This window comes from Ambystoma mexicanum, chromosome 7p (assembly GCF_040938575.1).
Source record: "Ambystoma mexicanum isolate Mex_15411 chromosome 7p, UKY_AmexF1_1, whole genome shotgun sequence".
Taxonomy (NCBI): domain Eukaryota; kingdom Metazoa; phylum Chordata; class Amphibia; order Caudata; family Ambystomatidae; genus Ambystoma; species Ambystoma mexicanum.
Window position 1 is genome coordinate 946,589,937 of NC_090939.1, and position 27,518 is coordinate 946,617,454.

A 27,518-nucleotide genomic window follows, 5' to 3' on the forward strand; every position below is an offset into this window, starting at 1 on the left:
GAGAGTGGGGGTTCGAACTTTTATCTTCTCTTTGAGAATGTCTTTCTTTCTTTCCCTTGGGGTTGTTATCGCCAGCTATTATTGCCTCAGCTATGGAGAGGACACCTTTTAAGTTCTGCCCACGCTGCAGGGGCAAATATACTTGGAAGGATAAGCACAAGCTCTGTAATCGTTGCTTGCCCCTCGATCACAAAGAGGACCGCTGCGCAGCCTGCAAGCTCTTGAAACCTAGAACCCTTAAAGAACGAAGGGTTAAAAGGTGGGCGGACTACGCGATGTCGAAGTCAGTTTCCTCACCCGCTGCCGCTGTTACTGAAAGTGACGAGGAGGGCGATAACTCGACGTCCGTTACGGAAGTCATGAACCCCCAGAAGGAGCGTTCCCGCTCCTCGACGTCCGTCCCCGGCCCCAACGGGCTCGGCTCACGCCCTGCTTATGGGGATGAACACCCCGGCGACAAGGACGCACATAAACCCCATAAGGCTAAACATACAACCCACGGCTCTTCTTCGACGAGAACGAAGGATCCATCAGCGCCGAAGGGGACGCAGGGCACTCCGGCGTCTACCGCAGACCGTAAAGGTCTCAAGCCCCACCCGCAAACGCAGCCGCGACCAGCGATTGGGCTTTCATCTAACACGGGCGCTACCCCAAAAACATCAGACGTAACGCTCCATAGAGCGGCCGTCGAGGTACAACGCGCAACGCACACAACGTCGACACCAGAGCCCTCGACTGACAAACTCGTTGTCGAGAGCCTAGCGAGAATTGTCTCCGAAGACAAACGTGCGCGGACGACGAAACAAACGTCGAATACCGCGACGAAAAAGCACAAAGGTAGCCAAGAACTGCCCCTTTCATCTAAGGACGCTTCTGAACTACCGGAGGGCTTTTCAGAAGGAGATGGTAACCTCTCGTCGACGTTGTGGGAGCGTTCGAAGCGGTTCGAAGGTGAAAACACAGATTTCCCCCCTCTAGACTATTCAGGGGTACCCCATGAGACCCTTGAAAGACTCCATTCTTGCATGGAGAAAATGGAAAGGTTTCTAGGAAACCAAGACCCACCCACTCACAAAAGACAAAGAGAATGGCCCCAGGATGACCCTAGAGTCAAGATTCCTAGGCTGGTTCCCCCTTCCACAGATGTATATGACCTCACTGAGGAGGAGCAATACCTTCAGGAAGATGAGGAGTGTTTGGGTGGGCAAGAAGAACTACTTGAGGAAGAGGGGTTCGAAGAAGATCCTTACTCTAATTTCGAAGAGGATACAGCTACATCGCAGCCCTGGCAATCCCCATCAGTGCAGCTGTGGCAATCCCCATCAGTGCACTAAGACCCTGATGCCTTTCACCCTTCTCCTCTCAAGGATTCACATATTGGGAACTCCTCTCCCATAGATGACCAACCTTCCCTCAATGCACTATTGCGCAAGGCAGCAGCGCATTTTGAGCTTGACACAGGGGAAACTCTTCCAGACATAGACTTTGTAGAAAGAGTTATTAAAGAAAAAGCCCCTGTTAGCCAGTCTATTCCACTCCTGGCTTCTATTAGGAGAAGAATTTCTCCTTCCCTTTCTAATCCAGCTTTAGTAAGAGGGGTCAACCCTAGAATAGAAAAGCTCTTCAGCCCTTCATCCTCTGACCCTTTATACATCAGAGGACACTCTATTCCGGACTCCCTTGTAGTTACCAACACAAGGAAAAGAGCAGGGGTACCACTATCCACTAGTGAAGCACCACCTGACAAGGCAAGAAGCTGTACGCACTTGGGAAGAGAATCACGACCTCCGCCGCCTTCTCTACTAGAATTGCTAATAACAACTCCCTATTAGCTAGCTACGCAGATGCACAGTGGAGCACGCTGCGCAGCGAGGCAGAGGACGCACCTGAACCCCTGCGGTCACGTCTGCTAACTGTAATATCAGAGGGAACACTTGTAAACCAGGGCATCGTTAAGAACTCCCTAGATGCCGCTGAGACTGCTGGCCGATCCCTGGTTCAGGGAATACTTCTCAAACGACACGTTTGGCTACGCAATTCAGGTTTTAAACCCGAAACCCAAGCCTCCCTCATAAATAAACCCATAGAACAGACGCATCTGTTCGGGAAGGCAGTTGATGAGGCACTAGAACATGCTAAGAGAGTTTGATACCATCAAGACTCTTGATCAAATATCTAGACCCCCTAACAGGCGAGGCTATGGTAATAGACGCTCCTTTCGTGGCCAAAGACAGCAGCAAAACCAACAACAATGTTACTCTGCTACCAACTGGCCCTCTAACCAGGGTAACACCCAGTTCAGTCAAAGAGGCCAACGGCGTGGCAGAGGAAGAGGTCGTGGCTCAAGCCCCAGAGGTTCCACGCCCAATACCAGCAAATGACCCGAAGATTCGGGTCCCCTCCCATGCATCACCGGTCGGGGGCCGGCTAACATCGTTCCTATCAGCATGGGAGGGAATATCGTCAGACCGATGGGTATTATCAACCATAACCCACGGATACTGCATAGAATTCAACGGTTACCCGAAGTACAAACCCCCACGAAACCAACGCAGATCACCGGAGCACCTCACCATTCTTTTACAAGAAGTAAAAGAACTGCTGAAAAAAGAAGCAATAGAACCTGTCCCCCTATCTCAGGTAACAGAAGGTATTTATTCAGTGTACTTCCTTGTACCCAAAAAGGACTTAACCATGCGCCCTGTATTAGATCTGCGCCCAGCGAACAACTTTGTCAAACCACAGAAGTTTCGTATGGTGACCTTGCAGGAAGTAATCCCACTGTTACCACAGTGGGATTACATGACAACGCTAGACATGAAAGATGCATACTTTCATATTTTAATGTTGCCAGCACACAGAAAATACCTCAGGTTCAAGATAGAGAACAAACACTACCAATTCAGAGTACTACCCTTCGGGATAGCTTCTGCTCCAAGAGTATTCACAAAAGTACTGGCAGTAGCAGCGGCCCACCTGCGAAGGCTATCCATCCCAATATACCCTTACCTCGACGACTGGCTCATAACCGGGGATTCTTACGAAACATGCTTCTCCAATACCCAAAAGACCGTAAACCTTTTGTACCAACTGGGCTTCTCCATCAACGAAAAGAAGTCCAGCTTAGAACCCAGCCAAACCAAACAATTTTTAGGGGCTCTAATTCAAACAAAGGACGGCCTCGTCTTCCCCTCCAACGAGAGGGTCCAAAACATGCTGTTTCAGATCCCCCATTATGTAACAGGTCGGGAGGTGACGGTACGCAAAGCTATGCGCTTGCTAGGGATGATGGCGTCATGTATTTATTTGGTACCTCACGCGCGTCTGCGCATGCGCCCAATGCAGGAGTGGCTCAACAGCCAGTGGTCTCAGGCCAGCGGACAATGGGACGATCTAGTGGTGGTCTCGCAGGCCTTAGTTCTTTCGCTGAGGTGGTGGACAAAAGAAAACCTGCTAATAGGGAAGACTTTTGCCACACCCGCGGTAGAAGCCACTCTAACCACAGACGCATCCCTCACAGGATGGGGGGGCTCACCTATCCCATCAGACTGCTCACGGAGCGTGGACTCCGAGTTTAGCATCCAAACATATAAACCTGCTGGAACTTCTAGCAGTGTTCAAGGCACTGAAAGCCTTTCAGAAACACCTGCAAGGAAAGACAATGATGGTCCTCACAGACAGCACCACAGCCATGTACTACCTCAACAAACAAGGGGGCACTCACTCTCCAGGACTGTCCAAACTGTCCCAGAATATATGGAAGTGGGCTCTCAGACACAACATGTTTCTACTATCGCAACATGTACCAGGGGAACTCAATCTGCTAGCAGACAAGCTCAGCAGAGACTTCCCACTGCCCGAAGAGTACGAATGGCAATTGCACGAAAACATCGTCTTAGACGTCTTCACGCAATGGGGTTTTCCGGAAATAGACCTGTTCGCAACTATGGAAAACTCACAATGCCAAAGTTACGCCTCCAGGTACCCCCAGAACCAATCCAAGGGGAATGGTCTGTCGATTCAATGGTCAGGGAAATTTGTTTACGCCTTTCCCCTGACTCCCCTTCTCAACAAAGTGGTGCACAAGATGCACCAGGAGCAGGTTACCATGATTCTAGTGGCCCCAATGTGGGCCCGGCAACCTTGGTTCGCTCACTTGATGGAGATGTCCCTATCTCCCCCAGTGAAACTTCCCTGCCCATACAACATGCTGTCACAAGACAAGGGCAAGACACTGCACCCATGCCCTCAGACCACGAACTTAGCAGCCTGGCTCCTGAGATCGTAGAATTTGGCCATTTACAACTCCCTCAGAGATGTATGGACATCCTCAGGGAAGCCAGAAAACCAAATACTCGCCACTGCTATGCTAGCAAATGGAAAAGATTTGACATCTGGTGTACAAATAGGAGCATCAACCCAATTGACTGCTCTCCTACTGACATTGTCCTATACTTGACCCATTTACTGGATTCAGGTCTAGTGTTCAATTCTATTAAAGTCCACCTAGCGGCACTTTCTGCATACACCACTTCCCAACTTAAAGTGTCGTGGTGGAAGATACCAGTTATCAAAGCCTTCATGGAAGGGGTAAAAAGAATACACCCTCCAATAGCTAACCCAGCTCCCGGATGGGACTTAAATGTGGTACTTTCTAGACTCATGGGCCCCCCTTTCGAACCCATGCACAAAGCAACTCTTAAAGACCTCACTCTTAAGACTGCTTTCCTAATAGCTATCACCTCCATTAGGAGAGTAAGTGAACTACAGGCTCTTTCTGTACTAGACCCCTTCGTAACAGTTCACAAAGATAAAGTGGTTCTACGCACACACCCAAGGTTTGCACCAAAATTCATCTCAAAATTTCATGTAAACCAGTCTATAGAACTACCAACGTTCTTTCAAAACCCTTCCAGCTTGGGAGAAAAAAGTCTGCATACACTAGATGTACGCAGAGCAGTCATGTTCTACGTGGAAAGAACCAGACCACTGAGAAAGACTAATCAGTTCTTTGTCTCTGTGGCAGCAGGAAGAGAAGGAGATGCAGTTTCAAAGTCCACTATATCTAGATGGATTGTTCTATGCATCACTCTGTTACACTCTTGCTAAGAGAGAACTACCCTTCAAGCCAAGAGCACATTCCACTCGAGGCACTGGGGCTTCCATAGCATTCATTGCAAATGTTCCCCTTGAGTCCATCTGCAAAGCGGCTACCTGGAGTTCTGTGCACACCTTTACAAAACACTACTGTCTAGATACACACTCTAGATCTGACTCCCAGGTGGGACAGGCAGTATTAAGACATCTTTTCTCTACTGTTCCTTCTCATAACCCACCGCCAACTCCGGGTACTGCTCGCTAGTCTATGCACAGCATGTGATTCTAAGCAGATTAACAAACATCAGAAGACAATGCATTACTTACCGTAAAAGCATTTCTGATGGTTGTATCTGCTTAGATTCACATGCGCCCACCCTTTCTCCCCGCTCGGACGGAAGGAACATAGACACCTTTTTTATATATTCTCTCTTTTCTGTACTCACTCACGTCTAGAAGGCTCCCTCAGGGCAGAAAAATACAAACGGAGGGACCTCGACGCGTGAGGAATTGTGGGTACAATGCACGTCACTATAGGGATAGTGTTACAGACACGCCTTGTCGACGTCCCCTTTTCGACTACGAAAAACAAAATGCAATACTCCGCAGTGACCACTGGATGTCGGACCTATGCACAGCATGTGAATCTAAGCAGATACAACCATCAGAAATGCTTTTACGGTAAGTAATGCATTGTCATACTACTGTTCCCAAGGGGTACATGTTTGCACAGGTTTTCGAAGGGCTTAGTAAAACCATACAACTGAGACAGTACAAGACTCCACTCTTAGTATAAGGCTGTACCACCTGAATATATGGTAGCGTAGACAGCAGCCAGGCTTATTTTAGGAGGGAGACGGGAAGGTACAAAGAATGTGTTGTATACCAAGGGTTAAACAAACAATTAATACCAGAAGTATTATAAAGATTTGTTTTATTATAAATACAGTTAGGCCAAGTTAAATCTGGGGGTGCAAGTACTTGGTCAAAGTCATAAACACATTTATAAAAACACAACACAATGCTTGAAGGGACACAGACCAAAGCATAAACCTTGTTTAGAAAACTAACAGTAGTTCTAGGGAAGTCAGTAATACAAAGATAGTAGACTGTAGCAGTTGTGCAGTGCCACTCAATGTTAGGTAGAAATTGTTGCAGTCACACTGTGAGACGACACCCGATTTATGTGCTTGGTATTAGGTAACACATCTTTTGGTATGTCTGCACTAAACAAGTTGGTAGTGTGACTGAGCAGCCAGGCCTATCTCAAGAGGACTAAATGTGAGCTGTATAGCTGTACAGATTAAATTAGTCAATACAAGTAACGCTTATACTCAAAGGTTTCAGTTATGTTATAAATATTTATCAGTTTTAAATCGGCATTCTTTAAAAAGGCAATTCTTTGTAACTGTTCAAGTAAATTATGGAAATACTTTACTGAATACATAAAGCTATTGAATACTCTTTTGATATGCTCAATACAGTTCTCCTACACCCTGAAGTGACTGCAATTACAAGGATAGTATTTGCATTTATATATCACACCAATATACTTTGTAGACTCTGGGTTGCAGAAAGGAAGGATTAAGGAAGATAAAAAGGTTGGAACAGTTTCTTCAAAAGGCGAGCACCACTGAATCCTCCAATGAAATCTAGGTAAACCTTTCCCAGCAGTAACAGTATTCAACAATCTACAACCTGTGGAGGGACAAGCAATGCCAAAGTCAATGGGTTTAGAAGAGTGCCTTTACGGAGCCAGGACAGCCAAAGTCATTTGGACAAAGTCTATAGTTCTGATGCACTCTTTGATAAGTCTGTCACAAAGTCCGATTCTTTAAAAGGAAATCACTGAAGATACCCAAACTGTTAGGCCTGTGCAAAGGGGAGTTAAAATCAACTCAGTTAAGCAAGTGCAAATCTCATGTGAGACAGCACGACTTAAGGCAAGAAGGTAAGTACGCCCAAGCCCAACTGGTACCTCTGGTTAGAAGAACAGTGGTTCAGCTGGTTTCCGTCTTGCTACAGCCATACAGACTCTGGTACCTGAGCCTCTGTCTTTGGTACAAGTGGGAGGCTCCTGCTGCAGTACTCTGGAAGGTCGTCAGCAGCTATGAGCTCTCTTCGATTCAGTGGCACTTTGCGGTCTCAGCGCTTCGCAAACAGCACTGATGCAGAACAAATCTCCGGATGGACTTTCCTTGCTCCCTTGGTCCTGCACTCTGGTTAGGGAACTCTGGATCAGGATTTCCTGCTTCTGGAAGGTGCTTAGGAGGTGCCTGGAGCTTTTGGCCAGATTTGTTGGGTTGCAGATGTTGGACTCAACTATGGACACTCGACCTCTGGCATTGGGCTTCTACAGCAACAGAGAGGCACAGCAAGCCGGGGATGGGGCCAAGTGGCGTTTGTCTCAGGGTTAGTTGGACCCACTAGCCCAAGGAGAGAAGTAGTTCCTGCAGAGCTTCTCTCTCGAGGTGACAAAGGGGGGTCCGCCCAGCAGCAGAGCTTTACCGGCCAATTGAAGATCCAGGAGGTTGCAGTGGGCTTCGTTCACGGTTTCTTCAGATGTTTCTTCCAGTGGTCGACTCTGCCTGTAGTCCCAAAACGCTCGCCTTTTAAGCAGGTTTCTCCCATTCATGTTGCTCAAACAGCAGGGTGGCTGTCTGCCAGCCAATCGGGACTAGTTCCGGTCAGGCACTCTTGGAGACAAAGGACAGGGGCGTTTCGGGACCCTCCTCTTCTTTTCCTTCCAGGGACGGGCTTCAAAGCTCAAGCCCGCAAAAGGCAAGACGAACAAAGGGCTCAAACATGTCTCAACGCAAAGGACAGGAGTTTCGGGAACCTCCCTCACTTCCTGCCATTCCAGGCACTAGAGCCAGAGGCGGTTTTCAGCACTGAAGGGCTCAAACCTGGCTTGGCGCGCAGAGTAAAACCCAAGAAAGACCTCACGAACAGAAAATGGCAAAAAAAGACAGGGGGGAGGGGAGCATTTTGACAAACCTTTCACCCATGGGTGCTGTACTGCAGCTGAGTGTTGATCATGTGGTAGAAAAGCACAACAGTAGGAAAAATTAAACCACTGCCACCAGCCTTTTAATGTAGTGAGGGTAACATTAAAATGTTACACGGAAAAGTAGGCTAAGGGGCTCCTAAGTAACCCCCCAGCACTCCACATAAGATAATGTGCTGGACCTACAAAGGGAAGTTAAGTCAATTTCACTTTACTATTCTTGAGAACTGTAGTTCACACAAGAAAAGGTTTTTAAACCTTTTTAGAAATATAAAGGATTTACCAGTGACGGTGCACTGAAGGTGCTTTGTGTCACCATACAAAAAGCAGATTTTTAAGCAGAGTTTGTACGCAGTACCCTCTGGGACCACTACAATCAGAGCCCACCCATGCTGACTATCAGAGAAGTGGGAGCAATGGCATATAAAGAAGACATGCAGAGCAGGTTCAAAGAGTTTCAATTCATGACCTCCTTCCAGACATGATTAATAATATTATAATTCAAGGCTCTGAAAGACCAAATGAAGCAATCACTAGAAGAAGTGAGAATCGACATAGCAAAGCTAGAAGAAAGAACGGACACTGTTAGGGAGAAGTCTCCGAAATGTGCTAATTCCTCTCTAGCTTAGAGACCCCCCCCCCCTACAACTTTGCTGGATTTTGAGGACTTTAATTTTTAACCTAGAGAAAGACCCTTTTTCCCACTCTGAGTTTAAATTCACATTAAAATACGTGTTTCTTTTGGTTATCGAGTCTGACACTTTACTGCTCTGGGAAACAGTAGTTTATCCCAGAGAAGGTATTTAAACCTTGGCAAATCTAAGAGACTGCCATGTATTACTGCACTAAAGGTGCTTTGTGACACAATGTAAAAGATGATTCCTATGGAGTTTGTCCGACTCCACAAACTTAAAGAACCACAGAGTACAAAAATCACATTATAATACATGAGAGAATGGGGAAAACGGTCTCACTCTCTCCAGGTTAAAAATAAATCGGGCCCTCAAAATTCAGCAAAGTTGCTGGGGGTCTCTATGATAGTGGGAATTGGCAAATTTCTGAGAATTCTCCCGAACAAAGGCGTTAAATTACTTTGCATTGGGGGTTTCCAAAAGTACTTACTTGCTTCAGAATATTTGTGATTCTCTTGTTTGATTCTAATCCTCTTTCTCTTTGACATAAGTATTGCTCTAAATGCAACAGTGAAATATTAATTTCTCCAGCATTGGATCTTTCATGGATTCACATGCTTAGAATATTCCCCGTCGACAGACTGGGAGCCCAGTCTGTCGACGGGGAATATTCTACGCATGTGAATCCATGAAAGATACCAATGCTGGAGAAATGGAGTTACAGGTAAACTATTCCTGTCCAGTGTCCTAGCTATTTAAGGCACCTGAGGCTGTAGGAAGTGTCTGTGTGCCATCCTAAATAGGTATTTGCTGATTTAGAGAAACTAGGAGTGTGTGTTTGGATGGTATTTGTGTGCTATTATATTGCCCCTTCGGAAGAAGGCTTACTCAAACTGACTGTTAAACTCTTGCACTCAAGGTTTCTTGATTTTATTTGGTTACTTGTCACTGTGAATCTCTTAACTCCACTACTGCTCACATTGACCCCTCTTGAGATGAGCCTGGCTTCTCATCACGCTACCAACCTGTGTAGTAACGACTTATACCAAACGTTGGGTTCCTATTGCCAGGAGGGTCAAGGTTGTTGTAGTGCACCCAAAGGGTACTGCTCCAAATCTTGCATAACAGACGCCTGCTGCAAGTCCTGGACCGTTGGTTTGCCTGGTGTAGCCCTGCTGCTGTGTTGAAACTCCTTTTTCTGATCGACAAGAGAAGCTCCGAAGGAACGACTTCTTCTCTTGGGTTAGTGGGACCAACTAACACTGAGACGCACTCCACTGGAAGACCTTCCCCAACTTTCTGTACTCTTTGCTGCTGCACAAACTGAGTGCCAGGGGTCGAGAAATCCATAGTCTAGTGCAACATCTGTGATCTGGCCAAACGCTCCAGGAATCTCCCCAGGACCCTTCAGAAGCGGGAAGACCAGAGCTACAGTCCCCTCACCAGAGTGCAGGACTCGAGGAGTGAAGGAAGCCCAACCTGTATCCTAGATCCGTGGTTGTGCTGTTTACCGAGCGCTGAAACTGCAAAGTTCTGCTTGTTGGGGAGAATTCTCATAAATGTGCTAATTCCCTTCACCTTAGAGACCCCCAGCAACTTTGCTGGATTGTGAGGACTTGATTTTTTTCCTGAAGAGTGTGAACCTTTTTCCCCGCTCATGAATTTTAATGTGTGTTTACTCTTGTGTTGTTTGATTATGGAGCTTTAGACAACTCCATAGGCGGCATCTTTTCATTTGTCACACTGCACCCTCAGTGCAGTGACACGGGGAAGCCTTTTTATTCTGTCCCAAGATTTAAATACCTTCTCAGGGATGAACTACTGTTTCCCACAGAAAGTAAAGTGAAATTGACTTTACTAGTCTTTTCAAATTCCTAGACCCAGCGCGCACACACTATCTTAAAATAGAGCGCTAGAGGGGTTACCTACCATCCCCTAGGTCTAGAAACACATGTAGCAGTCAAATGCTACCCTATACTTTCAAAATGGCTGGCAGTGGTTTTACAACGAACTACCATTATTTTTTCCGACCGCGAACACTTGTAGCGTTAAGTCGCGTGAGCCATGTTTTTGAAGATGGCGTCCGAGCCGCCTTTGTTTAAACGGGTCCTGGTCTTCTTTCTTCACCATTTCTTTTTGGAAAGGTCCTTCTAGAGTTTCTCTGCGTGCCGAACCAGGTTTGGTCCCTTTGTTCCTGCACCTTTGGCGGGCTTCAGGACTGAAGAACGCCTCTGGCGCCTGAGTGTCTGGAGTGGGCTGGAAGTGAGGGAGGTGCTCGAAACTCCCTGTGCTTAGTCTCCTAGGAGACCCAAACACACTCTGGCATGATTGGCTGGCTGACTGTCCGGCAAGGACAGCCACCCTGCTGGGTGAGTGGCAGCTAGGCTGGAATGAATGGGCGAAAACTGTTAAAAAGGCGAGTCTCTTGGTTTAAAAGGCAGTCGACCACTGGAACGAAAGAACCGAAGACTAGCTGGAAGAGGACGGCTGCTGCAACCTCTGGACCGTTGTTTTGCCCGGTGAAGCCCTGCTGCAGGTCCGAATCGCCAAGTTCATCTCAACAGAGAAGCCCTTCAAGGACGACTTCTCCCTTTGAGTTGGCGGGACCAATCAACTTTTAAGGCACCTGGATACCATTCTCGGAGCTGGTTGTATTTTCCTCAGAGTGCTGCAGGAAACCGACTAGCCAGGGAGAAGGACACCAGTTTGTGTGCTTGACTATAGCTACCAGAATCGAAGATTTGCCGTTGCCAGCTTTTTGAGCAGTCCCAGTGCAGTCCCCCGACGTCCTCAGTCTTGTCCCCAGGACTGAGGGTCACGAACAGAGAGATCTGCAGGCACTGCTAGGAACAGACCTTCAGCTGCATCTTTTTCTTTATTGTAAGGTACTATGAAAACCCGACCGAGAACTTGCCTCCCTGCGAAATTGCATGAAACTTTGGCGGCTTGCAGGCCTAGTCAGCTTGTGACCCGACATATAAATCTTTCTTTTAAGAACACTACTTAGGAGAACTTTGACTTTTCCGTTTAACTTCCAGAACTGCTTTATCCTACACAAGATTTTAGCCCATTGACTTTGGCCTAACCTATTGCATTGAATCAATTCCTCTGGTGAACTCAAACTATTTGTACTGTTGTAGAGTAACTGTAATATCCGTTTTTATTAACTTATGCCTTTTTGCTCCTACTTCAAATGCTCTGAATGCCATTTTGCTCCTTCAAAGTAATGTAAATGCCTCAGAACCCGATTTTGTGAAGTACTGAAGTATATTTTTGTGTGATGTAGATTGCCTCCTTTTAGTGAATGTGTTATAAATGACTGAAATAAATTAATAAGTGTTTTACCAAGAAAACTTTTCACTCTTTTCAGCTCCTTGCCCCCTTACACTGGAACTCCATAACTTTTTCTATCCGCTCCTCCCTTACCTATTCCTCCTTCCGCTCCTCATTGAAATCTCTCCTTCATTCCCCTCCTTGACTTCCTTTCCCCTATCGCCCTTCTCTCTCTCCCTCCCTCTAGTACCTTCCTTTTTGTTCTTTATCTTTTCCCTTCTCTTCTAAATGCTCCTACTCTTCTCGCTATTCACTACTTTCTCTCTCTTCCCAACCCCCTTCCTCTGCATTCCCCTTTTATTATGTAGATTGTTCTACATGCCGATTTTCTGGTTTGATTCATGTTTACTGTTATTGCCTCTACTGTTCCATGTTTAATGTGTTCTTGTTAACTGTAAAGCGCCTTGGATTAAAGCACCATATAAAACAATAAATACAAACCTTGAGTATAAGAGTCTATTTGAATACTTGTAATTATAGATCTCTGTGTAGCACCCTTACAACCTCACATTCACTCTTGGGATAAGCCTGGCTGCTCAGCTCGCTACCAAAAACTCTGTGGTACAGATTTATACCAAAGGTTGGTTTTACTTACACCTGTGTTCCTAGTTGTGTAGTGGTCCCAGAGGGTACTGCATATAAACTTTGCCTAACAGCTTGCATCTAGTGGGACATAAAATGGGTCCCCCTTTCTGAGATCATCTCCTTAGGATACCCTGGTAAAAATACCAAGTAGGGCCTTAGCCACTGCCTGAGCAGTAACAGTCCTCATAGGTATGGCTTCAGGATACCTGGTAGCATGGTCTACCAAAACCAATATAAATTGGTTGCCTGAAGATGTGGGAAGGGTCTAAGTGACCAACAATGTCGCTTCCTACCTTTTTAAAATGGACTCCCACCAGTAGGAGGGGCACCAAAGGTGCCATGTTCTTGGCTCCACTCTTGCCAAAAGTCTGACAAGTGTGACGGCTTATACAGAACTGGTCTACATCCGACCCCATCTTGGGCCAGCTAAAGGAATCTCATGGGCTAACGGTAGAAAATGAGGTCTCGCCTCCTGGGGCACTACAATTCTTTTGTAGCCCACTGGCGTAGACTCAATAGTTTGATTGTAGAGAAGGCCATCCTCCCAGTACAACCTGTGTTTCCATGGCTCTTGCCCTTCCAGCTGGGAGGCTACCTGTTGGTGAAAACCTTCAAGAGTAGGGCACTCTTTGACCTCTGCTGAAGTCTGTCCTACAGAGGCCACCTTCTGCAAGCAAGGTCTGCAGCTCAGGATGGTCTTAGGATCCATATCTCTAACATGGGGGTAGGGCCTCTTCCAGCTCTGTCATCAGTAGCTGATTCACCATCTTCTGGTAGAACCTGACACTCAGCCTCAGCTGGTGGAGGAGTCACAGGTGTAACAGTGGACTGTCCTCTCGGCGATGTCCTGGTTTTGTGCACAGGAGTGCTACTTTTCTAGTTTCCCGAGACCTTGGGTTTCCCTTTTGTCTTTCATCTTGAAAGTAGTTGGCTCTTCCTGTGGACTGGGTGTTATAGGTTCCTCTGTAACAACCCACTGAGAGTCATCTAAAGTGATCTCTCTGGCCTTCTTAGTCTGGTCCTGCTTCCTTTTCCTGGTAAGCCTGGTGGTGCATGATACAACTCCAAGAGTCTTTAAGTCATTCCCCAGCAGGACTCTCCCAGGCACCTCACTCTTTACACGGACAGGTATTCTTGCAGTCATACAATGATACAGGTGCTATATAAATGCCAAGTAACAGAACATATTGTTGGACTGGATGAAAGCTGGTAGTATTGGAACCATCTGGATAGGGACTCCAGCAAGCTTAGTGGGGCCTTTGGGTGCCTTAGCAACACCCTCCGGTTTGAAAAAGGTTTCATCCACCACTGTAATGCTGGCCCCAGTGTCTCTAATGGCAGGGGTCTCCTGACCATTCAAAGGTACACTATCCATGTAATATTCTTGAGTGTTATCTGGTATAGTTATACCCATCTAAATTCTGCTGTTCCCACAGACCCAGGGACACTAAATGTTAATGTTAAAGGACATTTGTACCGCGCACGATCACCACCGTAGTGGTCCCTTGGCGCTCTGGCGGCTCTGAAAGAGGAGCGGAGGTTGAGTTAGTGGGAGGAAGCAGGAAAAGTGCAAGAGAGCAGTGATGTGCTGTTGGCGGCCTCAGCCCGGTGGGTTCGTTGGCTGGGCCTGGGGTGTTTGCGGCCGGTAGTCGTTGTGTACTGTTGTGCAAGGCTATGTGTGGTTTTGTTTTGTTGTTGCAATGTATTGAAGTTTGTGCGGTTTTTGTGCTGTAGGTTTTGGTTGTGTTTGGTTTGGAATTTGAGAGGTGTATGCAGAAAGGGAAATAGTTATGTTGGTTAGTTTGTGTCTCTATCCTGAATTGAAGCGCTCGGCTTGCGTAGTCTCCCCTGTTGCGGCTCTGTCCTGATCTGGGTCTGACTTGCATACAGGTTCCATACTCCTCTAGTCCCCGCGTTTAACATGCTCTCTCATGGCTCCCCTTATCCTCCATTTAGACTCTAGTGGCCAGTGCATCTGCTAATGACAACCTCTCCGGTAGTGGGTAGATTGCCAATGTCTCTAATTTCACACCGAGGTACCTGGCGGTAGTTAAGTTACGGGGCGGGCGAGCATGTTGGTGGGATTGTCTGGGTTAGTTGACTCGGTCTCCGTGCGTGCCGCCTGTGTTCCTGTCTATCCAATGTCAACCGTCCAGCTGCCGTGGGCTTTACTCTACCTGGTCAGGGATGTCCGTGTTTTTCCGGTTTAGTTATCCTTTTTACCAGTTTCCTTTTTCTGGTTTAGTCTGCGGTGTTGTAGAGCCAGGTTTTTAGTGATTTCCTGAAGGTGATCTTCAGTGTTTATTTCCTTTGGGGGGGGGGGGGATGTTCCAGGTTTTTGCGGCTAAGTGGTAGAAGGAGGTGCCTCCAAGTTTTTTCTTGAGGTATGGTTTGAGTTCCAGGCGGAGTTCGTTGCTCGATCGGAGGGGTCTCGTTGATTTGTAGACTGTTATTTTCTTTTGTAGGAATTCTGCTCCTTGTCCGATGATTGCCCTGTGCGTTATGCACATTGTTTTGAAGGTGATGTGATGTTTAACTGGGAGCCAGTGTAGGGTTTTTAGGGCAGGAGTGACGCAATCTCTTCTGGATAGTTTGAGGAGTAGTCTTGCTGCTGCATTTTGGATCCGTTAGTTTCTTCAGCAGGTATACAGGTATTCTGAGGTAGAGGCTGTTTGCATAGTCTATTTTAGACATGATTATGGCGACGATAGTGAGTGTTTTGTGCGCGAAGGAGAGGAAACGTAGAATTCTTCTTGCTGTCCGGAGGAGGAAAAAGCATTTCTTCGCTGTTGTATTTATCTGTGGCTCCAGGGTTAGGTTGTTGTCCATTAGGACTCCCAGATTTTTTACTACCTTCGATGGTGTTGGTCCGATTCCCACTTCCGTAGGCCATGGGATGGTGGTTTCGTTCTCTTGGTCTTTGGATACGATCATGATTTCTGTCTTTCCTGGGTTGATTTTCAGGTTGTTGGCATCCATCCAGTCGAAGACTTCTTTTAGACAGTCGGTAAGGGTTGAATGGTCGACATCGGTGTCTTTGATTTTGTAGATGATCTGAGTGTCATCTGCGTAGTTGTAACATGGAACGTTGTATTTTTTGAAGATTCTGATGACCGGGGTCTGGTAGATATTGAAATATAGTGGAGATAGTGATGATCCTTGTGGTACTCCAGTCGTTAACTCGTGGAGTGGATTTGAAAGGTTTTCTGTCTGTTAGGAATGATTTGGTCCAGCATAGTGCTGTCTGTTATGCCTGTTTTCTAGTCTTTTGGTCAGTGTGTCGTGGCTAACCGTGTCAAAGGCTGCGGAGAGGTCGAGCGGAATAAGGGCTGAAGTAGTGTTTGAGTCTGCGTTAGTTTTGAGGTCGTCCCAGATGGATAGTAGTGCTGTTTCCGTTCCTCTCGCTGGTTGAGACTCCAATGGGATCTTCAGCCAATAGATGGGTTTCCACTTGCCATATAAACTTCTCCCTCAGGTATGAAGGCTAAGGAGGCAGTGTGGACCCCTAAAGGTTTACCCTTACATCTGGGATCCCCTTTCACATGGTCAGTAGACTCGCAAGCATAACATTTATCAAATGGTTTCTGGAATGTGGGTTTCTGCTGACCTCCCTCTGGCACCAGAGGTTTCACTAGACTGACCTGGTTTCCCAAATGGCTTACCCTTGTAATGTTTGGCACTCTTTTGGATTGGAGGTTTTAGAATTCTTTCATCTTTCTTGTGCTGCTTTCCCTCATCCTTTTTGTGAGTGGCCCTGTTGGCAACCCACAAATCAGCAGCTTTTGCTAGCTTCTTGGGATCAATTCGAGTCAACCAAATGCTTTCTCAGCTCAGGAGAGCAAGCGTCAAGAATAGACTAGTTTTTCAAACATTCACACACTCAGGTAGCCCAAGGGGTAGCATCAGTCTTTTTGAGGGTCCTAAACTTTTTAAGGTACTGGGAAGGAGTTTTCCCAAAGCTAGCTTCACATTTTCATACTCCAATCTTTCAAGTTCCTCCACCTCTATTACAGCATCTGTTACAACTTGGGGGAGCCTAGACAATAGCCAAAGAATCAACTGATTCCCCATGAAACCCTGAATCCCACAGTTATATCCAAAACCACCCAACCAATCCAAAATATCAAGTTTCTCATCATACATACTGGCTGCTTCTTTAGGCATGCAAGGTCTCTTTGGACTGGAAGACTCTGGGATAGAAACATTTTCAAGAGACAGTTCCTTCATTGCAAGAGCATGTTGCATTTCCCTTAGTTTGATGTCCTGATGTTTGGTTTCAGCTTGAATTTATAATCTTAACTTCTAACTTGAGTCTCCCTTGTGGGGTCACAGTGGCTAAAGGTTGAGGCAAAAGGGCCTGTTGAGGCAAAGACGGGCTCTCTTCCTGAGACTCCATCTTCTGACTCTTCTAAGACATCTGAGTTAGACTCTGCATTATCATTCCCAATATCATTTTCCTCATTCCCTGGGTTAGTAGGTGTGACAAGGCCTGCTACCCAGACTTTGATGATTTAACAATCTTGCAATTAGTTAATTTTTCTTTCCTTTAAAAGGGAGACTGATGACTTTACACACCTTTAATTTGCTCTACTTTTAAAATGATCAGGGCTTCCTGACTGAAGTTATCCATATTTGGCATGTTACAATTGCTTTTCTATTGGAGCTTAGCCTTGTGAAGGTTTTTAGTTGATCAAAAGCAAAGTAAATTCTTAGTGTAACAACTCTACATTAGATCCTCACTGCCTGCCACCCGTGCTAGGCAAGATTGTATGCAGTACCCTTTTGTGCACTAAAACAACCCTGACCTGGCAATAGGAACCCAACCCTTGGTACAAGTCTGTACTACACAGGTTGGTAACGCGTTGAACAGCCAGGCTTCTCTCAAGAGGGGTCAATGTGAGCTGTAGGGGAGTTAGAGATTCACAGTGACAAGTATTCAAATGAACTCTCACACACAAGGTTTCTTGATTAAACAATTATTAATTTATCAGTCAGAGTAAGCCTTCTTCTGAAGGGGAAATATATCAGTAACAATCAAATGCACTTCAAAAATACCCACTCTTAAGATTTCTAAATCAGCTTGGGATGGCCCACAGACACTATCTACACCCTCAGGTGACTTCAATAGTTAGGGTGCTGGGGACATTAACATATCACTGTTACATTTAGAATCAGATTTAGGAATATGTCAAAGGTTATTTAGAACAAAACAAGAGATCGCACAAATATATTGAAGCAGGTAACTACTTTTGGTAACGCCAATGCAAAGTTAGTTAACCCCTTAGTGGAAGGAAGACCCAATATCTAAGCAGAGGAGAGGAGTCATTAAGGGAGCCAGGCCAGGCAATGTTAAGTTGGCAAAAGTCAAGGTGAACTGAAGCACTTCTTGCAGGTAAGTAAGTCTTGCACAATGTTTTAGTAATCTTTGTAGAAGAAGAAGAAATTCAAAGTAAGGCCACAAGCTGATGAGGCATGTGAGGTAACGAAGCTGTTAGCAACTCTACAGAGGCAACCGACTCTACAGAGGCAACCGAGACAAGTCTCCAACGAGGACAAGCAAGGTGGCCCAACAAAAGGTAAGTTCTTAGACTTATTTTACAGTACCTTAGTAAAGAAGAAAAGGATGCAGCTGATGACCTCTGTTCCTGTGCAGCTCTGCAGATCTCACTGTTCATGGGCCCCCTAGTCGTGGGGACAAGGGAGAAGACGTCGGGAGACTCCTGCACTGCGACTGTCAAAACTGGCAACCGGCAAACTTCACTTTCAGTGGCTGTTTCGCGTTTCAGCTCCTTACGGATACAGCAAATGGCAATAAGCACTGTTCCTGGCTGTCAAGCTGAACTGTCCTTGCTTCTGGGGTCCCACACTCTGCTGAGGGGGCTCAGGCGTGGTCAGTCCTGCTTCGTGGGAGTCCAGAGGATCTTCCAAAAGCTTTAGGCCAACTTAAAAGTAACGCACACAATCTGGTGTCCCTCTCCTTGGCTATACGGTTTCCTGCAGCAACTCGGAGGAAATTCAACCAGCTCAGAGATGGGTGTCCAGGTGGCTTACTTTGGATTTGATTGGTCCCACCAACTCAAAGGGAGAAGTCGCCTTGCAGGGGCCTCTGTCGATGCAAACTTGGCAAGTAGTCGCTGCAGCAGGGTTTCACCGGGCAAACCAGCGATCCGGGAGTTCCAGCAGGCGTCCTCTTCAAGCTCTTCTTCGCTTCCTTCGTCCAGTGGTCGACTCTGCCTTCCAAGCCAAAAGACTTGCCTTTTATTCAGTTCTCTCCCATTTAATTGCAGCCTAGCTGTCACTCACCCAGCAGGATGGCCGTCCTTGCCGGACAGTCAGCCAGCCAATCACCACAGAGTGCATTTGGGTCTCCTAGGAGACTTAAGCACAGGTAGTTTCGGGCACCTACCTCACTTCCTGCCTACCCCAGACACTCGGGCGCCAGAGGCAGGTTTCTCTCTGAAACCCTGTTAAAGGTGGAATGAACAAAGAGACCAAACCTGGTTTGGCGCTCAGAGAAACTCTCTAGAAGGACCTTCTCACAAAAATCTGGTGAAAAAAGACCAGGCACCATTTTAGCAAAGATGGCTGTATGCCATTTTGAAAATGATGGCTCCGGCGGTTACTTTAACGGAGCCGCAAATGGTCGCGGTAAATGCAAACCAAGGTTGTTCTAAACGTATCCTCTGCCACCAGCCGGTTAATTGAGGAAAGTTTAACAGGGATACCAAGTAACCCCTCCAGCACTCTATTGTAAAGTGGGGTGTGCTGGGACTACAAGTACAATGCTAAGTAGTCAATTTCAGTTCTTTATTGCTCTGGGAAACAGTAGTTGATTCCAGAGAAGGTATTTAAACCTTGGGAAGTCTGGAAGACTTCTCTGTGCCACTGCACTGAAGGTGCTTTGGGACACAATTGGAAAAGATGATGCCTTTGAAGTTGGTTGGACTCCATAAATAAAAGAAACAAACACAGAAAACGCATTTAATTGAAAAGTTCGAGGTCCCAAAGTTTTGCAAAAGAGCTAGAGGGGCTCTAAGGTGGGAGGAATTGGCACATTTTTGAGGATTCTCCCTAACACTGCGAAGGCAGCCTGCAGTAAATGCACACCACAGTAGTTGAAGGTAAACCACTGTCACCAGCCATTCTTCGAGGAAATGGTAACATACAATTGTTATGAAAAGCTAGACAAAGGGGGATACTAAGTAACCCCACCAGCACGCGATTGTAAAATAGCGTGTGCTGAGTCTAGAAAGTTACAAATGTAAGTAAAGTCAATTTCACTTAACTGCTCTTGGAAACAGTAATTTAGCCAAGAGAAGGTATTTAAACCTTTGGGAAATCTGAAAGACTTCCCCGTGCCACTGCACTGAAGGTGCTGTGTGACGCAATGTAAAAGATGCCGCCTGTGGAGTTTGTCAGACTCCACAACCAAAAAAAAACGACTTCAAAATCACATTAAAATATGCGAGAGTGGGGGGGCAAGAGTCTCACTCTCTCCAGGTTAAAAATTCAAGTCCTCAAAATCCAGCAAAGAGTTGCTGGTGGTCTCTAAGGTAGAGGGGAATTGGCACATTTCTGAGAATTCTCCCTAACACAAGCTTTCTCAGAACATATGGAAATGGGCTCTCAAAACACAAGATGTTCCTCCTGTCACAACACATTCCAGGGGAACTCGATCTTCTGGCGGATGTGCTCAGCAGAGACTTCCCACTACCCATAGAGTACAAGTGACAATTGCACGAAGACCTTGTTCTCAACGTCTTCGCAGACTGGGGCTTCTAGGAGATTGACCTGTTAGCAACTCTGGAGAACACCTCCCAGGTACCTGCAGAACCGTTCCAAGGGGAACGGTCTCTGGATAACATGGTCACGGAAATTTGTTTATGCTTTTCTCCCCGACTCAACAAAATAGTGCACAAGATGCACCAGGAACCAGTTGCAATTATCCGGGTGGCCCCTTCGTTGGCCCGCCAACCCTGGTTCTCTCATCTGATGACAGTGTCAGTTTCCCCTGTGAGGAAACTAACATGCCCGTACAACATGCAATCACAGGACGGGGGGGGGGGGGGGTGTCACTGCATCCATGCCCGCATCAACTTGGCGGCCTGGCTCCTGAGGTCATAGTTTGGGCAACTCCAACTTCCTCAAAGATGCATGGACATACCTAAAGAAGCAAGAAAGCCTAACACCAGCCATTGCTACTCCAATAAATGGAAGCGCCTAGTCATCTGGTGCAATTTCAAGAGCATCAATCCCATGGACTGCTCACCGACACATATTGTCCTATACCTGACTCACCTACTAGACTCCGGTCTGGTTTTTAATTCCCTTAAGGTACACTTAGCTGCACTTTCAACTTGCTCTGCGTCGCAGAAGACTGTTTTGTGGTGGATGTTAGGCAAGATTGTATGCAGTACCCTGTGGGAGGCTGCACCAGTCTTGTCCTCTTGGCAATGTTAGGGAGAATTCTCAGAAATGTTTTAATTCCCTTCTACCTTGGAGACCCCCAGCTCTTTTAATGGACTTATAGACTTTGAATTTTTATCCCGGAGAGCGCAAGTCCTTTTTCCCCACTCTGGTGTATTTTTCTGTGATTGAACACTGTTTCTTTTGGTTTTGGAGTCTGACAAACTCCATAGGATTATCTTTTTACATTGTGACGCACAGCACCTTCAGTGCAATGCCACAGAGAAATCCTTTGGATTCCTGCAAAGGTTTGAATACCTTCTCTTGGATAACTACTGTTTTCAAGAGCAGTGAAGTGAAATTTACTTTACTTGCATTGTGTAACTTTCTAGATCCAGCACACATCTTACAATAGGGTGCTGGAGGGGTTACTTAATATCCCCTTTGTCTAGTGTCTCGTAACATTTTTGTGTTACCCTTTCTACAATTAATGGCTGGTGGCAGTGCTTTACTTTTTACTACCATTGAGTGTTTCTACCGCTGCAGTAAAGCACCCATCGTTGCCCATTTTGTCAAAATGGCCCGGTCTTCTTTTTTTGCCAGTTCTTGTTGGAAAGGTCCTTCTTGAGATTTACTCTGTGCCCCAAACCAGGTTTGGTCCCTTTGTTCGTTTTTATCTTTGGCGGCATTCACTGGTGAAGCCCGCCTCTGGCTCCAGCGTGTCTGGCAGGGCAAGAAGCTAGGGAGGTACCCGAAACTCCCTGTGCTTAGTCTCCTTGGTTACATGAATGCATCCAAAGGTGATTGTGTTAGGGATAATTCTCAGTGTGCCAATTCCTCTCTACCTTAGAGACCCCCAGCTCTTTTGCTGACCTTTGGGACTCTGTACTTTTTTAATTCTGTTTGTTTTCTGTGTTTATTTCTTTTGGTTATGGAGTTTTAAGATGACTCATAGGCATCATCTTTTCATGGGTGTCACACAGCACCCTCAGTGCAGTGACACCGGGGTATCTTTTAGACTTCCCACAGGTTTAAATGCCTTCTCTGGGATAAACTATTGTTTCCCAGAGAATGTAAAGTGAAATTGACTTTACTAGTCTTTCCAAATTACTAGACCCAGCACACACCATCTTACAATGGAGTGCTGGAGGGGTTACATAGTATCCCCTGTGTCTAAATACTGGTGGCAGTGGTTTTACAACAAATTACCATGATTTTTCCCGACTGCGAACACCGGTAGCTATAAATCACGGGAGCCATGTTTTTCAAGATGGCACCTTAAGCCCCTTTGTTTAAACAGGTCCCGGATTTCTTTTTTCGCAGTTCCTTTTTAGAAAGGTCCTTCTAGTGTTTCTCTGCGTGCCAAACCAGGTTTGGTCCCTTTGTTTGTGTGCCTTTGGCGATGTTCAGGACAGAAGACTGCCTCTGGTGTCTCAGTGTCTGGGTTGGGCAGAAAGTGAGGGAGGTGCCCGAAACTCCCTGCGCTTAGTCTCCTAGGAGACCCAAATGCACTCTGGCTTGATTGGCTGGCTGGCTGACTGTCCGGCAAGAACAGCCACCCTCCTGGGTGAGTGACAGCTAGGCTGTCATGAATGGGAGAGAACTGAATAAAAGGTGAGTCTCTTGGCTTGGAAGGCAGAGTCGACCACTGGAACGAAAGAACCGAAGACGAGCTTGAAGACGACTGCTGCTGCAACTGCTCGACCATTGGTTTGCCCAGTGAAACCCTGCTGCATGTCTGAATTGCCAAGTTCACCTCGACGGAGAAGCCCCTACAAGGACGACGACTTTGTTTGAGTTGGTGGGACCAATCAACTCGACACTAAGCCACCTGGATACCAATCTCAGAGCTGGTTGCATTTTCCTCAGAGTGCTGCAGGAAGCCGAATAACCAGGTCGAGGGACACCAGCTTTAGTGCTTGACTACAGCTACCGGAATTGAAGATTTGCCAGTTGCTAGCTATTTGACCAGTGCAATGCAGGAATCCCCCAACGTCCTCCCTCTTGTCCCCACGACTGAGGCCCAGGAACAGCAAGATCTGTTCCTGGCAGTTCCTGCAGAAGTACCTTTTACTTCATTTGTAAGGTACTGTGAAATAAGACTGAGTACTTACCTCTCGCGGTGAAAGTGCTTGAAACTTTCCCAACTCACAGGCCTAATCGACTTGTGACCCAACCTATGATTCTTCTTGCTACAAACTATTCCTAAGAACTTTTAGAGAGGTTTATTCTATCCAAGACTTTAGCCCATTGACTTTGGCCTAGCCTGTTGAATTGACTTCTGGTGAACTCAAAATATCAGCACTATCTAAAATAATTGTATTCTTTTTATATTCTGATAACTTTAAACGTGCCACCATAGGGGGGGTAACGGCTTCCCAGTGAAAGCAGCCAAACTCTGGAAGTCCTTACCGCCTAATCTCAGAGTGGACCTGCCCTACAAGAATTTCCGATCCAAGGTAGTTTAATGGCTGAAAACATAGGCCGTCTAAGTCACTCCACTGCCAGGCTGTCCCATTTTCATGCTACCCACACACAATGTAACCACGTGTGCCCACTTGTTTATATGTATATAATAACCATGTACCTCATTGTTGAAATGTATATAATATAGGTGTACCTTACTTTCCCTTTGTATACCCTATGACCTTTAAGTTTTGCAAATTCTTGTAAAGGCTGCGCCCTGATACCCTTGGGTACGCTCGCGCACTATGAATAATAAAACAAACATAACCTATGCCTTTTGGCTCCACCTTCAAAATATTCTGAATCCCTCAGAAACTTAGTGTACAGCACTGAAGTATATTTGTGTGTGATTATATTGCCGCCTTCTAATGAATTTTTTAAAACTGACAGTTAAATAAATTAATAAGTATTTAACAAAAACCTTGAGTGTAAGAGTTTATTTGAACACCTGTTATTGTGGCCTCTGTGTAACATCTTTACCTCTCTTGAGATCGGCCTGGCTGCTCAGCTCCGCTTCCAAAAACTGTGCAATACAAACTTTTACCAAAGATTGGTTTTGCTTACACCTGTAGTCCTAGTTGTGTGTAGTGGTCCCAAAGGGTACTGCATACAAACTGAGAGAGTGGGAATAAGGTCTCGCTCTTTCCAGGATAAAAATTAAGTCCTAAAGTCCAGCAAAAGAGCTAAGGTAGAAGGGAATTGGCACATTTCTTAGAATTCTCCCTGTTAGGCAAAGTTTGAATGCAGTACCGTCTGGGAACACTACAAACAACTATGACTACAGGGATAGGACTCGGCAACCAACTAAAGACAGGCTCACACCCTACCTATTGTTGCCGGTCATTCAGGCCCCAGCTCTAACAACCCAGAAACTCTTGCTGAAGCGTTTACTACAATAATTTCTCAGGCAGTGGAAGCTATTGCACCTCTCGCCCTGAAAATGGCCAAATGAACTAAGCACTCTTAACGCCTGGTTCTCCAAAGATCTATACGGCCTTAGAGCAATGAAAGGGGCATCTAAAGAAAGCAAAACATCAATTATTACAGCAAAAGCCTCTTCGTTCAACTCAAGAATAGCAAATGCTAAATCTGATACAAAGGATATTTTTGCCATCTTTAGGGAATTGGAAACTCCCACTACCCCACCACCAACACTCCACAACGATTAAAAATGGTGTAGCCAAATCCAAACAGCCATGCTGTACAATCTTACCCTGCTCCAGAACAGAATTCTAGCCCATCAACAAGCCCTTAGTCACCAGATGACCCTGGCACAGACTATGACCAGCAACAAAGCCCTATCCTTCGAGTTTAAGGACATAAGTGAACAAGAGGTTATCACTCTCCTGTATTCAATTGAACCATCTGCCTGCAAGTGGGATGCCTGACCAGCTTAACTTATTAAAGATTGTGCCTGCCTCCTTGCCCCCTTTCTCACTGCATTCATCAATTCAACATTCCAAACAGGCCGCGTCCCCACTAGTCTCAAGGAAGCATGGGTACGCCCTCTTAAAAAAAAAAAAAAAAAAAAACACCCTAGACCCAACTGCCCCAGGGAATTATAGACCTATCACAACAGTCCCTTTGCTCCTAAAAATTCTGGACAAAGCCGCTTACTTGCAAATCCAGAGGTTTTAGGAAACCAAGAAGGTGCTTGGTCTCAGGCAGTCAGGATTCCGTCCACGGCATGGCACTGAAACTGCTCTCAATACACGGTCACCACCTCTCCACTGCCGCTAACATCTCCCCCACTGCCATTGCTTGGATCACCTTGTTTCTTCAGGAAAGGGTTATGGAAGTCTTTTCCGACTCAGCCTGTGTACACCCAAGCCTCATCAAATGTGGAGTCCCTCGGGGATCCTGCATTTCCACCACTCTTATAACCTGTTCACCAGGCCACTGTTCCAGATCCTGGACGCCCTGGGCATCATGTATATCAACTATGCTGATGACACACAGGTCCTCATTCCCCTTACAGGTGACTACGAAGCCGATATGGCTACCCTCGAGTCAATCTACTCCACAATTCAAACGTGGATGGAAGAAAACTGGTTATGCCTCAATGGGGATAAAACCGAGCTTCTGATAATTGATTCACCAGCCACACTTAAGAAGTTGAATAAACAGTACAGCTCCTTCACTATTGACCACTCGTCAATCCCAGTACTACAAACTGTAAAAACCCTGGAAGTCTACCTCGACTCGGACCTCTCAATGAACAGGCAGGTCAATGCCATTGCCTCGACCTCTGCATATTATTCCAAGCTCATCAATGCTGTAAAACCATATCTCTCGAAGCCTAACTGTCTTACCATTGCAAGAGCAATAATCTGATCAAGATTAGACTACTGTAAAGCCCTCTTCCTAGGGACTTCCAATAAAAACCTCTCCAAACTACAGACAGTCCAGAATAACACCCTTAGGGCAGCCACTGGCCACTGGCATCTCCAAAAGGGAACACCTCTCTGACACAGGAAAACCAGTCCATTGGCTCCCCATCAAGGAGAGGATATCCTTTAAAGCCCTGGCCCTAACACAGAAATGCTTCCACAACCAGGCATCCCAATACCTGGTGCAAAGCGTTGTTAAGCAAGAACCTACGAGACCCACCAGATCAGCATATCCGTCCCGAAAACGAGGAGAGCGCGAGCACGAGGATCTAGCTTTCCAGTTCTGGCAGCAACACACTAGAATGCCAACTAGATAGCAAGAGAAGAGTCAATCGGCAAGTCTTTGTATAGGATGCAGCACTTCAGGTAAGTAAATGGAAAGGTCTTTTGCACAAGTTCTTACAAGTCTTTTTGATAAAAAGGAATCAAATGTAGGGCCACAAGCTGATTAGGCTCGTGAGCTGCAGAAGTTACAAGCACTTCCACAGTAAGAGGTAAATTCTCTTAGACTTGTTTTACAGTACCTTGGGAAAGAAGAAAAGATGCAGCTGAAGACTTCTGTTCCTGTGCAGCTCTGCAGATCTCACTGTTCCTGGGGCTCAGTCGTGGGGACAAGAGGGAGGACGTCTGGGTACTCCTGCACTGACACTGTCAAAACTGGCAACCGGCAAACTTTACTTTCAGTGCTGTTATTTTGTTTCAGCTCCTGACGGTACAGCAAATAGCAAGTGTCTGGGGTGGGCATGAAGTGAGGAGGTGCCCGAAACTCCCTGTGCGTAGTCTCCTAGGAGACCCAAATGTACTCTGGCCTCATTGGCTGGCTGACTGTCCTGCAAGGACAGCCACCCTGCTGGGTGAGTGGCAGCTAGGCTGGAAGAATGGGAGGAAATTGGATAAAAGGCGAGTCTCCTGGCTTGGAAGGCAGAGTCTACCACTGGAACGAAAGAACCAAAGACGGGCTGGAAGAGGACGGCTGCTGCAACTCCTGGACCGTTGGTTTGCCCGTTGAAGCCCTGCTGCGGGTCCGAATCACTAAGTTTGCATCGTCTGAGAAGCCTTTGAAGGACGACTTCTCCCTTTGGGTTGGTGGGACCAATCAACTTGTAAGCCACCTGGATACCATTCTCAGAGCTGGTTGCATTTTCCTCAGTGCGTTGCAGGAAACCGAATAGCCAGGGAGAAGGACACCAGTTTGTGTGCTTGACTACAGCTACCGTAATTGAAGATTTGCCTTTGCCACATTTTTGCCTAGTCCTAGTGCAGTGTAGGAGTCCCCCGACGTCCTCCCTCTTGTCCCCACGATTGAGGCTCAGGAACAGCGAGATATGCAGGAACCGCCAGGAACAGACCTTCAGCTGCATATTTTTCTTCATTGTAAGGTACTGTGAAAACCAGACCGAGAACTTGCCTTTCACCGCGAAAGTGCTTAAAACTTTGGCAACTTGCAGGCCTAGTCGGCTTGTGACCCAACATGTGAATCTTTCTTTTACAAACTACTTCTGAGAACTTTGGCAAAGACTTTTCTGTTTAATTTACAGAACTGCTTTATCCTACACAAAACTTTAGCCCATTGACGTTGGCCTAACCGATTGCATTGAATCA

The 27,518-nt window shown here is 46.3% G+C and overlaps 1 protein-coding gene across 1 annotated transcript in view; it reads left to right on the plus strand.

The window, feature by feature from the left end:
* Positions 1–27,518, plus strand: part of EIF2S3 (eukaryotic translation initiation factor 2 subunit gamma) — a 339,722-nt gene that overhangs the window by 244,033 nt on the left and 68,171 nt on the right. The window lies entirely within an intron of this gene.